Source organism: Lolium perenne, chromosome 2 (assembly GCF_019359855.2).
Source record: "Lolium perenne isolate Kyuss_39 chromosome 2, Kyuss_2.0, whole genome shotgun sequence".
In the NCBI taxonomy this organism is placed as follows: domain Eukaryota; kingdom Viridiplantae; phylum Streptophyta; class Magnoliopsida; order Poales; family Poaceae; genus Lolium; species Lolium perenne.
In genome coordinates, this window is record NC_067245.2 from 121,731,369 (window position 1) to 121,745,367 (window position 13,999).

General features: G+C 43.5%; 1 long non-coding RNA gene across 1 annotated transcript; it reads left to right on the forward strand.

Annotated features, from left to right (window-relative positions):
- Window positions 1-1,639: 1,639 nt before the first annotated feature.
- Window positions 1,640-3,671, forward strand: LOC127330179 (uncharacterized). Its single transcript, XR_007869162.2, has 4 exons — window positions 1,640-2,164; window positions 2,254-2,410; window positions 2,495-2,585; window positions 3,077-3,671. It is a non-coding gene; the product is annotated as an uncharacterized lncRNA (long non-coding RNA).
- Window positions 3,672-13,999: the final 10,328 nt, after the last annotated feature.

Here is a 13,999-nt window from a genome sequence, read left to right on the forward strand (position 1 = left end):
TTGCTCCAACTTATTATGATAGTACCCCTTCTCCATTGCGGTCGTATTTGTTCACAGCTATTCGGGGTATACCTGTAGTGTATTCTCGAATGACACTAGTCGATTACTTCCAGCCAACCCGTGGGAAAGGGTTACTAATCTTGGAGACTATTCTATGTTCCTTGGGTTGAACTATCCGATTTTCATGCCAGTGGGTGGTGCAACATTTCCCCCAGGATATTTGACAAGAAGAAACTGCATCTACACCACGCCTCAGGCCATTGGCTCTCAGTTTGACACATCACATCAAGAAATTTTCCGCTTCAGTCTAAATGGCGAAGACCACCAAAGCATCTCTTTCTCAAGCAGCGGTCCAGGGGCCAACTAGCATACGGGGTTTTGGTTCATCCCAAGCTACACCAACGCGCTGGACTGGAACAAAGACAATCAGAGTTAGGGATATTTATGTAATAGTAGGATCATACTACTAGCTAGCTCAGTTGGTCTTGACTCCTATTTAACTATTTATAGCTAATGTACTTAGGTGATAAATTGATGCTATTTGCATGAACCCAGGTGCTTCTTTTAATTTGATCAAATACGGTCTATACACATGCATGGTTGTTTGGCTGTTTCAGTGTCCCTAGAGGCATACATATATACTGTTATTTAGCAATCTTTATTACAGTACAAAGGTCTTAACCTCATGGTTCACAGAAATTATAAACGTAGATCAACCATCTAAACATAGAAGACATTCTAGTGTATGATTCTTACATATACACATCAACATCCTATCAGAAAATCTTAATGTGAATTGTACTGGCTGTACAAACCCGTGCATCATTCTCTAGCCGGTTGCACCCAAAAACCAAATCGTGGCACTTCATAGTTGACTGTATGTAGGACAACATACAGATCAAATGCGAAGCCATGGGTATCACCTGCATGACAGAACCATATTTCACATGGTTGGAGGTACTCCATATGGCATTTAAAATCATTCCTTGTCCTTCATATGGCCCTAAAAATAGTACAGTTGGATTTGTGGGTTTTAATTTTTTATTAACACACTCAATTGGTTGCCCAATGTAACGGCCCCGGGTAGTACCCCTAATAGATTTTGCTTGTTCTTTTTCTTTTATGCATCATCATGTCATCATGCATGCACCTCATCCATGTTTTTAATAAAATAAAATTATTTTATAAACCCTTGTATCGATCTTTCCCTCTCATATGTTTTTAATAAACCCTTCTCTCCCTTTTCCATCTAATAAACCCTAACCCTTCTCTTACTCCCTATTTTATAATTAAGCTTTTCCAACAATTAATGTTTGGAAATGTAATGTGTTTTGTTTTGGTTACAACAAAATAAATATTTTAACAAATACTTTTAAAATCTTTTTCTCACCTTAGTTTCAAATTCAAAGTGTGCAAATCAGTTTTGAAAAGAAAAGGAAAACCAGTAAACCCCCTCTAACCCCTTGGGCTGTCTCTCCCTTTAGCCCATGTTTTCTCTCCTCCATCTCTGGCCCGATCCGGCCACTACCTCTTTCAGCCCAAGCCCACCTGGCAGCCCAACTCACCTTCTCAACACCGAACCGGTACGTGGCCACCATCGTTGTCGTCTCCCTTTCCAGGTCACCGAGCACGCACATGGCATGAGCGCCTGTGGTCCTCCCCTCCACCAAGAAACCTCCTCCAACCACTCCCCCTCCCCTCTCTTTATTCCCCTCTGGAACCCTAGCTTCCACCAACCCTAGCCTCCTCCCTCTCGCGCCGCCGCCTTCTTCTCCCTCTTTTTTTATTCACCTCTCTGTGAGCAAACGAAACACGAGAAACCCCATAGCAACCACCCACCTCGCCATGGCGCCGTCACTACACACCATCCCCCGCCGTTCTGAGGGCACCAGCGGATCCGCCTCGTCGAGCTCTACGTCGTGGTGCAAGGAATCGAGTCAATACCCCGTAAATCAAGCGCAAGGTCGCCGTTTCTCCTCCATGGCCGCCATGCTCCGGCGACGATTCGGGGTGCCCTCGTCCTCCTCCGGCCGAACCGAGCACACCTCTGGCTTCCCCGTGTTCAGGCGCGTCTCCGTCGCCCTCTGCCTCGTCCCGGTTCGCCCGGATTCATCAGATCGAAGGTTGACCTGCAGCCCCCTCCACCATGACTCCGTTGACAAAGGTCGTCTGCTTCTTACCTTCTATTTTTCTCGCTGCGCGTCACTTGTTTGTACAAGATCTAAACTGCAGCCATCTGGTCCGACCTTGCAGATCCAACCCTCAGCGGCCCAAGTTCGAATCTCTCCTGCGCCTCTTCCCTTTATTTTTGGGGGGCTTCTTCTCTTCATGCTGCAGCCCATCGACTCCAGATCCACTTCAAAATCATCGGCGCACCCTCACTATCACGATCCAAGCAATAGCCCAGCTGGTCCGTTCCTTGATCTGGTGAGACCCAAGTTCAAATCACCAAGATGGTTGATTTAACCCAAACTTTTTGTGTTCTTTTCGCCAGATCTGGCGCCTATTGGGCCTTGGCCCATTCCTCTCCCGGTGTAGACGTCGCCCGTGTGCAGCAGCCTGCTATCCGTCGCCGTTTCGGCCAGGTCCAGCCCAGTACTCTCTGCCGAGCCTTTGGCCACTTATCTGTTTTGCAAGTAATGGTTAAATCCATATCTTTTGAACCCTATTTCCAAATGCAAAGTGTTATATATGAAAATTGATCAGAAAAACATGAGGAACATGAATATGCCATCCATTCATCTGTTTGCATCTCGCATCATGTCGCTCGTGGATAGTCGTGTATGTTCACCTCACATAATATGCGGAGTATTTCGGATATCCGCCTAAGGTTTCCCCGCTGCGTTTAATATTGAAGTAGCTCACTCTTGCCATGCTATGTCATGCTAATCAACACTTAAATTTGCCGGTAGAAAATGCAACTCCAACCTTAATGTGTTTGTCCGGGGTTCCGACTCCGATTAATATGGATAAGTTGCACCGCCGCATCATGTTTGCCATGTCATGCATATCATCATGATCATGCTGGATCTTCTTTATCCGTAGTAGTAAGACTTGCATGCGTTGTGTGTTCCAGCATTTGCTTCTTCTCGGATAGGATCACGAAGTGTTGATGTGAGATACGACGAGTTCTCCGACAAGTTCTTCAGCAGCTTTTCACAGGCGAGCCCTCTCTCTTCACCTATTATATACTCTCCCTCGCAATGCTATCCTTATGTTGCGCTTCTTTATCGAGTCACGTGTCCTATTCCACTTGTTACCATAATAATCCTATATGTATCATTCCTTACCCATAGCCGTTGCTTGATGTTTGAGCCTTGCGAGTCGTAGGCATGTTTAGGCTCTGTTGTTTATCTCGATCTGTTATCGGGATATGTTGGGTTGTTGGGAGGTTATCACATGCTATATCAGTTGTTGGAGATACACATGCTTTACTTAATTGTTAACAACTAAAATTGTAAGCAGAGGCATCTGTGAGCCCCTTTGCGAAAGCATCGGAACTTTGACTTGCTAATGTCCCCTAGGACCCGAGTTCTTGTTATCTGTTCCGAGATTGAGCGCTCTACCCATACGTGGGGGAATGGGACCCCCATCACCCACTACCTTTCCTCGAGTTTGTTTATTGGGAGCCACAACCTTGGTTTTATTTGCTCATATGCACGATGCACGATTTACTTCGTTGCCTTCTGGTGTTTATTTCTCATCTTGTACTCATATTGCGTGCCGACTTATCCTTGGCCGGTCGCTAGTGCCCGCCTTGGACGCCATCGCAACCTCTGGGTCCGTATCGGAGTACGGCCGAACTTCGTCACGGGTAGCTTAGTTGGGTGGCTCCCATTAAACTTTCTCTTGCATTGGGAACGGTCTTGTTGTGAGACTTCACCTGTAGTAAGTGGGGTCGAGCATGCGTATGGTTACATTTGGGCAACCCCTGCAGGGTGTACATCTTATCGATAAGCCGTGTCCGCGGTTATGGACGACTTGGAATTGTATGGCTTGATCATAGAACAACTTACACCTTACACTTGTTGTTAATAATCTGATAATAACTTGCGTAGTAATATAGCATTACTACAACCGATACCTAATAAAACTTGTCCACCGTTGAGTGCCTTTTACATTGCCTCTTCGCTTTGTTGAAGGGGATATGTGTATTTGGCTGGGTTATGTTTGTGTAGTATTTATCTGTTACCTTGTGCGCTCTCTTATCTTCTCTGAGTAGACGGATGTTGTAGCGTGTCTCTATTGGTTATAGTTTTGCTGCCGCTAAACCTACCATATAGCCCCAGGCGATATATGTATTCGCCCGGCGAGCATAGCCATTTCTAGTCTCGCTAAGTACGTGCCGAAGTTCGTTCCTTGGTACTTACTCTCGCCTTTCCTCTTTCTCTTTTGCTTCCTCTCTTTTGTCGGCAACCGATGGCCCAACTTTGACAGGTATGAGATGACGACGTTAGCAAGGTTACCCTTCCGGCTTGGCCTGGGCAGGGTTATGGACGCCACTGGTTATCTTCAGGACTCTTAGTCCAATTTGTATCTTGTCCGTACTCGGACGTATCCGATCTTCTGTATGATTTGGATCTTTGTATTGTATATTTGTATCTTGACTCGTTGGAGTCGTTGATGTAATATATGTATCTTGTGGGCTCTATTGTAAATCCGTTGTAATGTTACCGCTCGTGTTAATTCCTCTGGCATCACGTGTGTGACTCGTCGCGCACGTCGTGTCAGAGGGCATCTCTGAATCGATATCATGCGGATTTTCGGCGGGTTCGCTGGGATCCTCATGGTACCGGTTCCGGGGCGTCACACCCAAACATTGATTAATAATATTATTAAGGGGTATGATGTTGAAAGCCATAAGAACAATGTGCCAAACAATCTTTGCTAGCGGACGGTAAATGTATACCCATCAGAAATATTAGTACTACTAGTAGTACTATCAAAATAATCAGCAGACGTGCATGTTTCTTTGGTCAGAATAACTGCTGCACCATCTTAAAAGTAAATGGCATGACCATTTATTTGATTTGATAGCGTGCAGCTAGATGGCGTACATTACTATCTCTACTTCCTTGGGTCACCCAAATCTGGAGTACTAAAAGCAAATCCTGGTGATTCATTTGACAAGACAATACAGATGCGTCCAAATTTCTCCGCCCATATGATTATAGTAATATACGAAATCTGGAGTGCGTTGCCTCGTTGCCTTCCAAGAGAAGCTGCATTCCTTGCCAAAAAAGAGAGAGAGGCTGTATTTATAACTACCTCACCGGCCGCCACTAGTACAAACCATCACTCCCTCTCCACCTCCACCTCCACCTCTTCCCTAGTAGCTCCACCTCCATATCGGCGACGGACCACAATCGCGCGGCTTCGACTTCCTCTTCGACGGCGGCGGTGACAGAGGCGTGAGGCACCTTCTCCGCGGCGCATCACTCATCCTCGTCCCGCGGCAACAATGGCTGTATGTGAAATCACCATACCCTTGTGTATGGTAGAGATGATGATGTGCGGATAGATTTTTATTGGCGGTTGCTCATCCTTGTTTGAATATTTGGTGTAGATTCACATCTAGGGCAGGGTGTCAAGCGGGGTGGGTAGCGGGCTAGCTAGTTTCAGTGCGAGTGCTTTAAATCTGCTCTAATCTCAACCACTATTTGCTCTAATTTTCTGCTTTGCGGGACGATTCGCTGTCGCCGCTTGCAACCCTAATCTAGGGTATTGATCCTAGTTTAGTAGACTACTAGGATTTACATGCCAATTTGTTTTTAGACTAGATCCGGATATTTGTCAATACTACTACGTACTTCTTCCGTTCGTATTTAATTGACTCTAGTTGAAAGCATCGACAATTCATTTTCTTCTCTCCCTCGCGTCGACTAATTAAAACCGAACAGAGGGAGTATTAGGAATCCATGTGCATCCGTACTACCAAGAAGGTATTGCGTTGTTGCAGAGGCTCGGTGTAATCAATATCTTTCGATATTAATATACTCACTTTATCGTAAAATAAATTAGTAATACATGTTCAAACTTGCTAGTTTGATCGACGTTTGATGATGATTTGTGAGGCCATGTATGGGCCTAGTTTGTTTTGCTCTGGTGGTCAGTGAGGCTGATGATTTATTTTTTTGCTTGGTCGATCCGTGGTCGTTCCATGGCCACTTGCTGATTAAGCATTACTAGAATCAACAATTTTTTGCTTGTCTCGGTGATTGGAAGTGTATGCGCTCTTCGAAGAGCACCATCGCACGATGATTAGTCTTAATGGAGATGCAGATGTCGATCAAGAGGGAGAAACATATCTTGATCATGCATTTCTCACGAGATTACTTGGTGATTGGAAGTAGAATCCACAATTTGTTGTGCAAACTTCTCAACATATGCATATATTCAATGAATTGGCTTTATGTGATCAATAGTACTTCTTATTGCAGATGGATGGAGGGGAAAGAGCGAAAAACCGATACTTAGTGAGATGACTTCTCATTCTCGTGACTTCGATATCCCGTATAACAAGGTAAATATATAGAACGACGATTCGTAGGTGATAAAAGCAGAATCCACAATTTGCCGTGCAAACTTCTCAACATATGCATATATTTGATTAATTAGTTTTATGTGATCAATAGTATTACTTATTCCAGATGGACGTAGGGGAAGGAACGAAAAAGCGGATGCTATGTGAAATGACTTCTAAATCTGTGTGTTCGATATCCCGTATGACAAGGTAAACATATGGACCGACGCTTGTTTTGCCGCTGCCCTGTTAGATGGCTAGATGCTCTGGTCTAATTTCTGTTCATGTGCTTATTGTTGCAGAAACATAGAGTTGAAGAAAACTCTATATTGTCCGATGACAAAGGTGAAATGGCATGCCGATCTTTTAAACCTCCGACGCCACCTTGTTTAATGTCTATGGAGACTGATGCAGTACCTGGACACAGTGCGATGAGCCTATACCTCGCATCATCGTGCCACATGAAGAAGGTTGTGGATTGGGTTTACCCCCTGCTGTAGAAACGGTGGTGCAGCTGGAGCTGCTAGTGTAGAGCCTCTAGTGAACGGTGTCGTGCCACGGGAATTCTCTCGAATCGGAGCAAAACGGTTTACCTATTGTCAAGACCGATTTAAGCCGGTGCTGATCTTTGGAGTTGCTATCGATGATCCCGCACCCGAAGGATGTTTTGTATTGGTAGAACCCGTCATGACTATGCCCACAGTGAGTACGCATCGGACCGGTGGTGGACCTGGAGCTGGTAGGGTAGAGCCTTTAGCGAAAGGTGTCGTGCCACGAGAATCCTCTGAAGTGGATATTGGTGGTTTACCCTCTGTAGAGACTGGTGGTCTACCTGGAGCTGGTATTGTAGAGATTTCAGCAAACGGTGCTGTCCCACCCGACTCCTATGAACTCGTAGCATGTACCGATGTGCCTTCCGTAGAACTCCGGCGCACTGTAAGTAGTGGTGATGATTCCGCTGAATCTGATCACGAAGGATCTGCATCTCTAGGACAAGATGTCACCGTTGTCATTCACCTCGAACCTGAGCTGAAGTCGCAATTCGTAGCTTATATAGCATGGACTGTCCTTCAAGCTCTAAAGATCCAGCTTGGGTGGTTCAAGGTGACCAGCTACTCCAAGCCATTGTCACTACAAAAGACCAGCCAAGATGCTTTGTCATCTCCGCATACTGTTTGACAAGTCAAGCACCGCAATCGCGCATTGTTCAATCCCATCGCATGGAGAGAGGAGCTATGTTTATGTCAAGATGATTCATGCTGATTTGGTAAGGTTCCATGATAAGATGTATGGGTGGGGTGAGGCAAGAGCCACATTTTGCGGCATTCACACGGTCTTCGCTCTTGAGCCGTGACCCCATGGATGCTTACCCAATGGTGCGGCTGTCCCGACTTGATATATGTTTTATGATCGGTATGTCATTGTCGTGGAACTGTGATGTGGAGCTACCTTTCTTATGGTTTCTAGGCTTTTGGTTTCAACATGTATTATGGAGCTTACCTTAGGACTTTCGCATGCGTTTGGCTGTTGACCTGTAATGTTTGTGGTTGGTTGTCTAATCTACTTGGCACAATCACATTGCAAAGGCAAATGTTCATTTTCTCTTTAATTGTTATTATGACTTATGTGTTATAACTAGGCAAGAATATGCAATCTTGGTTCTCTGACCGATATATATGTACACACAACTTTTGTTCACATAATAACACTTACACGGGAAAAGAGTAGCTTTCTCTGTTGGACAAACACCAAACCACAAAAGGGTAACAACACAATATCCAAACTAGGTACGGCACCTGTTGAGCATACATGACTTTTGGCGTAAAATCACGTTAACCAACACTAGCATCATCTTGTTCTTTGCAAGGTGCTATGCTTATCAGTCTAATCCCAATACACCACCTACTTCAGGTGGCACGATGATGTCAAGTGCAGGCTCACCAGTACCAACTCTCTTGCATCGGTCTCCATTGAAGGTACGCCACCTTCGCAGAGACACCATTAGCAATGCAAGCTGAAGGTGTTCTTATCCTCATATCGTGATCACATAATACAGGTGTCAAGCTTCATGCACTAGCCAACACAATAAAAAGTCCGAACTAGGATAGCTAGGAAAAAATCATGAAGATCTTTTTTTCAATCCCACGCTCGAACATCTTTTTTAACTAATTAGGTAAGCTCCTGTGACAAACATATTACAAGCAACTCCAGCAGTGGCTCTATATTTTGGCGTCAGGTCGATGCTGCGCATGGAGCCGGCAATAGCTTCACCGGAAGCTGCAAACTGTCGCGGCCAAATGCAGGGCTGAAACAGCGTATTTTCAGAGGCGCTATAAATGCAGCGCCAAAAACAGAATATAATGAAAAATAGAGTGCAGTAAAACAGAAGATCAAACAAAGACTAGAAATAGACATAAAATAGGATAAAATTAGCTTGATAGATACTCCGTAGTTCATATTTTTACAAAGTAGTGCGATAAAACTAAACTAAAACTCGACATCTGACGAGTCCGGTGTCGTGCCCGACACCGGATCCGACGAGAAAAGGTCAATCCAACGGGGGTCGTCCTCACCAATGGTGGTCGGCCCAGCGAGCTGCGCTTCGATGAAGGCCCGCTTTGTCGCTGATACGTCTCCGACGTATCGATAATTTCTTATGTTCCATGCCACATTATTGATGATATCTACATGTTTTATACACATTATATGTCGTATTTATGCATTTTCTGGCACTAACCTATTAACAAGATGCCGAAGAGCCAGTTGCTGTTTTCTACTATTTTTGGTTTCAGAAATCCTACAAAGGAAATATTCTCGGAATTGGACGAAATCAACGCCCAGGGTCCTATTTTCCCACAAAGCTTCCAGAAGTCCGAGGGAGAGTCGAAGTGGGGCCACGAGGTGGCGACACACCAGGGCGGCGCGGCCCAGGCCCTGGCCGCGCCGGCCTGTGGTGTCGGCCCCTCGCGTCGCCTCCTGACCTACCCTTTCGCCTACTTAAAGCCTCCGTCGCGAAACCCCCAGTACCGAGAGCCACGATACGGAAAACCTTGCATCGAGACGCCGCCGCCGCCAATCCCATCTCGGGGGATTCTGGAGATCACCTCCGGCACCCTGCCGGAGAGGGGAATCATCTCCCGGAGGACTCTTCACCGCCATGGTCGCCTCCGGAGTGATGAGTGAGTAGTTCACCCCTGGACTATGGGTCCATAGCAGTAGCTAGATGGTCGTCTTCTCCTTATGTGCTTCATTGTCGGATCTTGTGAGCTGCCTAACATGATCAAGATCATCTATCTGTAATGCTATATGTTGTGTTTGTCGGGATCCGATGGATAGAGAATACTATGTTATGTTGATTATCAATCTATTACCTATGTGTTGTTTATGATCTTGCATGCTCTCCGTTATTAGTAGAGGCTCTGGCCAAGTTTTTACTCTTAACTCCAAGAGGGAGTATTTATGCTCGATAGTGGGTTCATGCCTCCATTAAATCTGGGACAGTGACAGAAAGTTCTAAGGTTGTGGATGTGCTGTTGCCACTAGGGATAAAACATTGATGCTATGTCCGAGGATGTAGTTATTGATTACATTACGCACCATACTTAATGCATTAGCCTGTTGTTTTGCAACTTAATACTGGAAGGGGTTCGGATGATAACCTGAAGGTGGACTTTTTAGGCATAGATGCATGCTGGATAGCGGTCTATGTACTTTGTCGTAATGCCCAATTAAATCTCACAATACTCATCATATCATGTATGCGCATTGTTATGCCCTCTTTATTTGTCAATTGCCTGACTGTAATTTGTTCACCCAACATGCTATTTATCTTATGGGAGAGATACCTCTAGTGAACTGTGGACCCCGGTCCTATTCTTTACATCGCATACAATCTACTGCAATACTTGTTCTACTGTTTTTTGCACACAATCATCTTCCACACAATACGGTTAATCCTTTGTTATAGCAAGCCGGTGAGATTGACAACCTCACTGTTTCGTTGGGGCAAAGTACTTTGGTTGTGTTGTGCAGGTTCCACGTTGGCGTCGGAATCCCTGGTGTTGCGCCGCACTACATCCCGCCGCCATCAACCTTCAACGTGCTTCTTGGCTCCTCCTGGTTCGATAAACTTGGTTTCTTTCTGAGGGAAAACTTGCTGCTGTGCGCATCATACCTTCCTCTTGGGGTTCCCAACGAACGTGTGAGTTACACGCCATCAAGCATATTTTCTGGCGCCGTTGCTGGGGAACTGAAGAAAAGCTACACCACGAAAATTGCCAACTCCCACGGCAACAGCATATTTTCTGGCGTCGTTGCCGGGGAGATCAAGACACGCTGCAAGGGGAGTCTCCACAATCCAATCTCTTTACTTTGTTTTTGTCTTGCTTTATTTTATTTACTTTCTTGTTTGCTGCATTATATCAAAACACAAAAAAATTAGTTGCTAGCTTTACTTTATTTACTGTCTTGCACTCTATATCAAAAACACACAAAAAAATTAGTTACTTATATTTGCTTACTTATTTCAACATGTTTCCTTTTAATTTTACCGTAAAAGACATACCGGTAGGACGTGGGTCTATAGTTGGGAGAAATAATATAGAAGAATTTTTCAATCATGTTAGTACCGTTGAAGATTTTGAAGGTAGACACTTGGTAGAACTTGCTCCTACTTATGAAATTGCTGCTGCTGCTTTAGTTCGCATGTTGGAAACTAAATTTGTTAATCTCAATCCTATAATCCAACACATGTTTCTTACGCTCGGTGATATGGAAGAAGGGGAAAAGAAAGATTTTGTTTTAGAAACCCTTCTTAGAGAATTTGGTAGTATAGCAAGAGAGGCTAGAAAGGTCCTTATTAAATATAAGATGCTTGGTTCTTGCACCAATTTTGTTAGTATCCTTGAAAAGATGGACATGGAGAGAGTAAGGTACACTAATAATATTAATGATGGTGGGGAGATCAAAGCACCAATACCATGTAAGCTCCTAGCGATGAATGAAGCGCTAGAAAATAACTATGCTTGGCTTGTTCCTAAAAATTTGTTTGATGAGAGTAGCAAGCCCAAGACTAATGAAAAGGGAGCTGCTGAAACTTATGTATCCAATATACTATGCATGGTTGAGAAAACTCCAAACCCCGCTGAAGATGCATCATCTTTCGACAACACTTGATACACACTTTCTGCGCCTAGCTGAAAGGCGTTAAAGAAAAGCGCTTATGGGAGACAACCCATGTTTTTACTACAGTATTTTTTGTTTTATATTTGAGTCTTGGAAGTTATTTACTACTGTAGCAACCTCTCCTTATCTTAGTTTTGTGTTTTGTTGTGCCAAGTAAAGTCTTTGATAGTAAGGTTCATACTAGATTTGGATTACTGCGCAGTTACAGATTTCTTTGCTGTCATGAATTTCGACCTGCCTCTCTGTAGGTAGCTCAGAAAAATATGCCAATTTAGGTGCGTGATCCTCAGATATGTACGCAACTTTCACTCAATTTGGGAATTTTCATTTGAGCAAGTCTGGTGCCATTTTAAAATTCGTCTTTACGAACTGTTCTGTTTTGACAGATTCTGCCTTTTATTTCGCATTGCCTCTTTTGCTATGTTGGATGAATTTCTTTGATCCATTAATGTCCAGTAGCTTTATGCAATATCCAGAAGTGTTAAGAATGATTATTTCACCTCTGAACATGTGGATTTTTATTGTGCACTAACCCTCTAATGAGTTTGCTTGAAGTTTGGTGTGAAGGAAGTTTTCAAGGGTCAAGAGAGGAGTATGATATACTATGATCAAGAGGAGTGAAAGCTCTAAGCTTGGGGATGCCCCGGTGGTTCACCCCTGCATATTTTAAGAAGACTCAAGCGTCTAAGCTTGGGGATGCCTTGGGCATCCCCTTCTTCATCGACAACATCATCAGGTTCCTCCCCTGAAACTATATTTTTATTCAGTCACATCTTATGTACTTTGCTTGGAGCGTCGGTTTGTTTTTGTTTTTGTTTTGTTTGAATAAAATGGATCCTAGCATTCATTTTGTGGGAGAGAGGCACGCTTCGCTGTTGCATATGGACAAATATGTCCTTAGGCTTTACTCATAGTATTCATGGCGAAGGTTGAATCTTCTTCGTTAAATTGTTATATGGTTGGAATCGGGAAATGCTACATGTAGTAATTCTAAAATGTCTTGAATAATTTGATACTTGGCAATTGTTGTGCTCATGTTTAAGCTCTTGCATCATATACTTTGCACCCATTAATGAAGAAACACCTAGAGCTTGCTAAATTTGGTTTGCATATTTGGTCTCTCTAAAGTCTAGATAATTTCTAGTATTGAGTTTTGAACAACAAGGAAGACGGTGTAAAGTCTTATAATATTTACAATATGTCTTTTATGTGAGTTTTGCTGCACCGGTTCATCCTTGTGTTTGTTTCAAATAACCTTGCTAGCCTAAACCTTGTATCGAGAGGGAATACTTCTCATGCATCCAAAATCCTTGAGCCAACCACTATGCCATTTGTGTCCACCATACCTACCTACTACATGGTATTTCTCCGCCATTCCAAAGTAAATTGCTTGAGTGCTACCTTTAAATTTCCATCATTCGCCTTTGCAATATATAGCTCATGGGACAAAATAGCCTTAAAAACTATTGTGGTATTGAATATGTACTTATGCACTTTATCTCTTATTAAGTTGCTTGTTGTGCGATAACCATGTTCACTGGGGACGCCATCAACTACTCTTTGTTGAATATCATGTGAGTTGCTATGCATGTCCGTCTTGTCTGAATTAAGGGAGATCTACCACTTAATGGTTAGAGCATGCATATTGTTAGAGAAGAACATTGGGCCGCTAACTAAAGCCATGAATCATGGTGGAAGTTTCAGTTTTGGACATATATCCTCAATCTCATATGAGAACACTAATTGTTGCTACATGCTTATGCATTAAAGAGGAGTCCATTATCTGTTGTCCATGTTGTCCCGGTATGGATGTCTAAGTTGAGAATAATCAAAAGCGAGAAATCCAAAATGCGAGCTTTCTCCTTAGACCTTTGTACAGGCGGCATGGAGGTACCCCTTTGTGACACTTGGTTAAAACATGTGTATTGCGATGATCCCGGTAGTCCAAGCTAATTAGGACAAGGTGCGGGCACTATTAGTATACTATGCATGAGGCTTGCAACTTGTAAGATATAACTTACATAATACATATGCTTTATTACTACCGTTGACAAAATTGTTTCATGTTTTCAAAATAAAAGCTCTAGCACAAATATAGCAATCGATGCTTTCCTCTTTGAAGGACCTTTCTTTTACTTTTATGTTGAGTCAGTTCACCTATCTCTCTCCACCTCAAGAAGCAAACACTTGTGTGAACTGTGCATTGATTCCTACACACTTGCATATTGCACTTGTTATATTACTTTACATTGACAATATCCATGAGATATACATGTTATAAGTTGAAAGCAA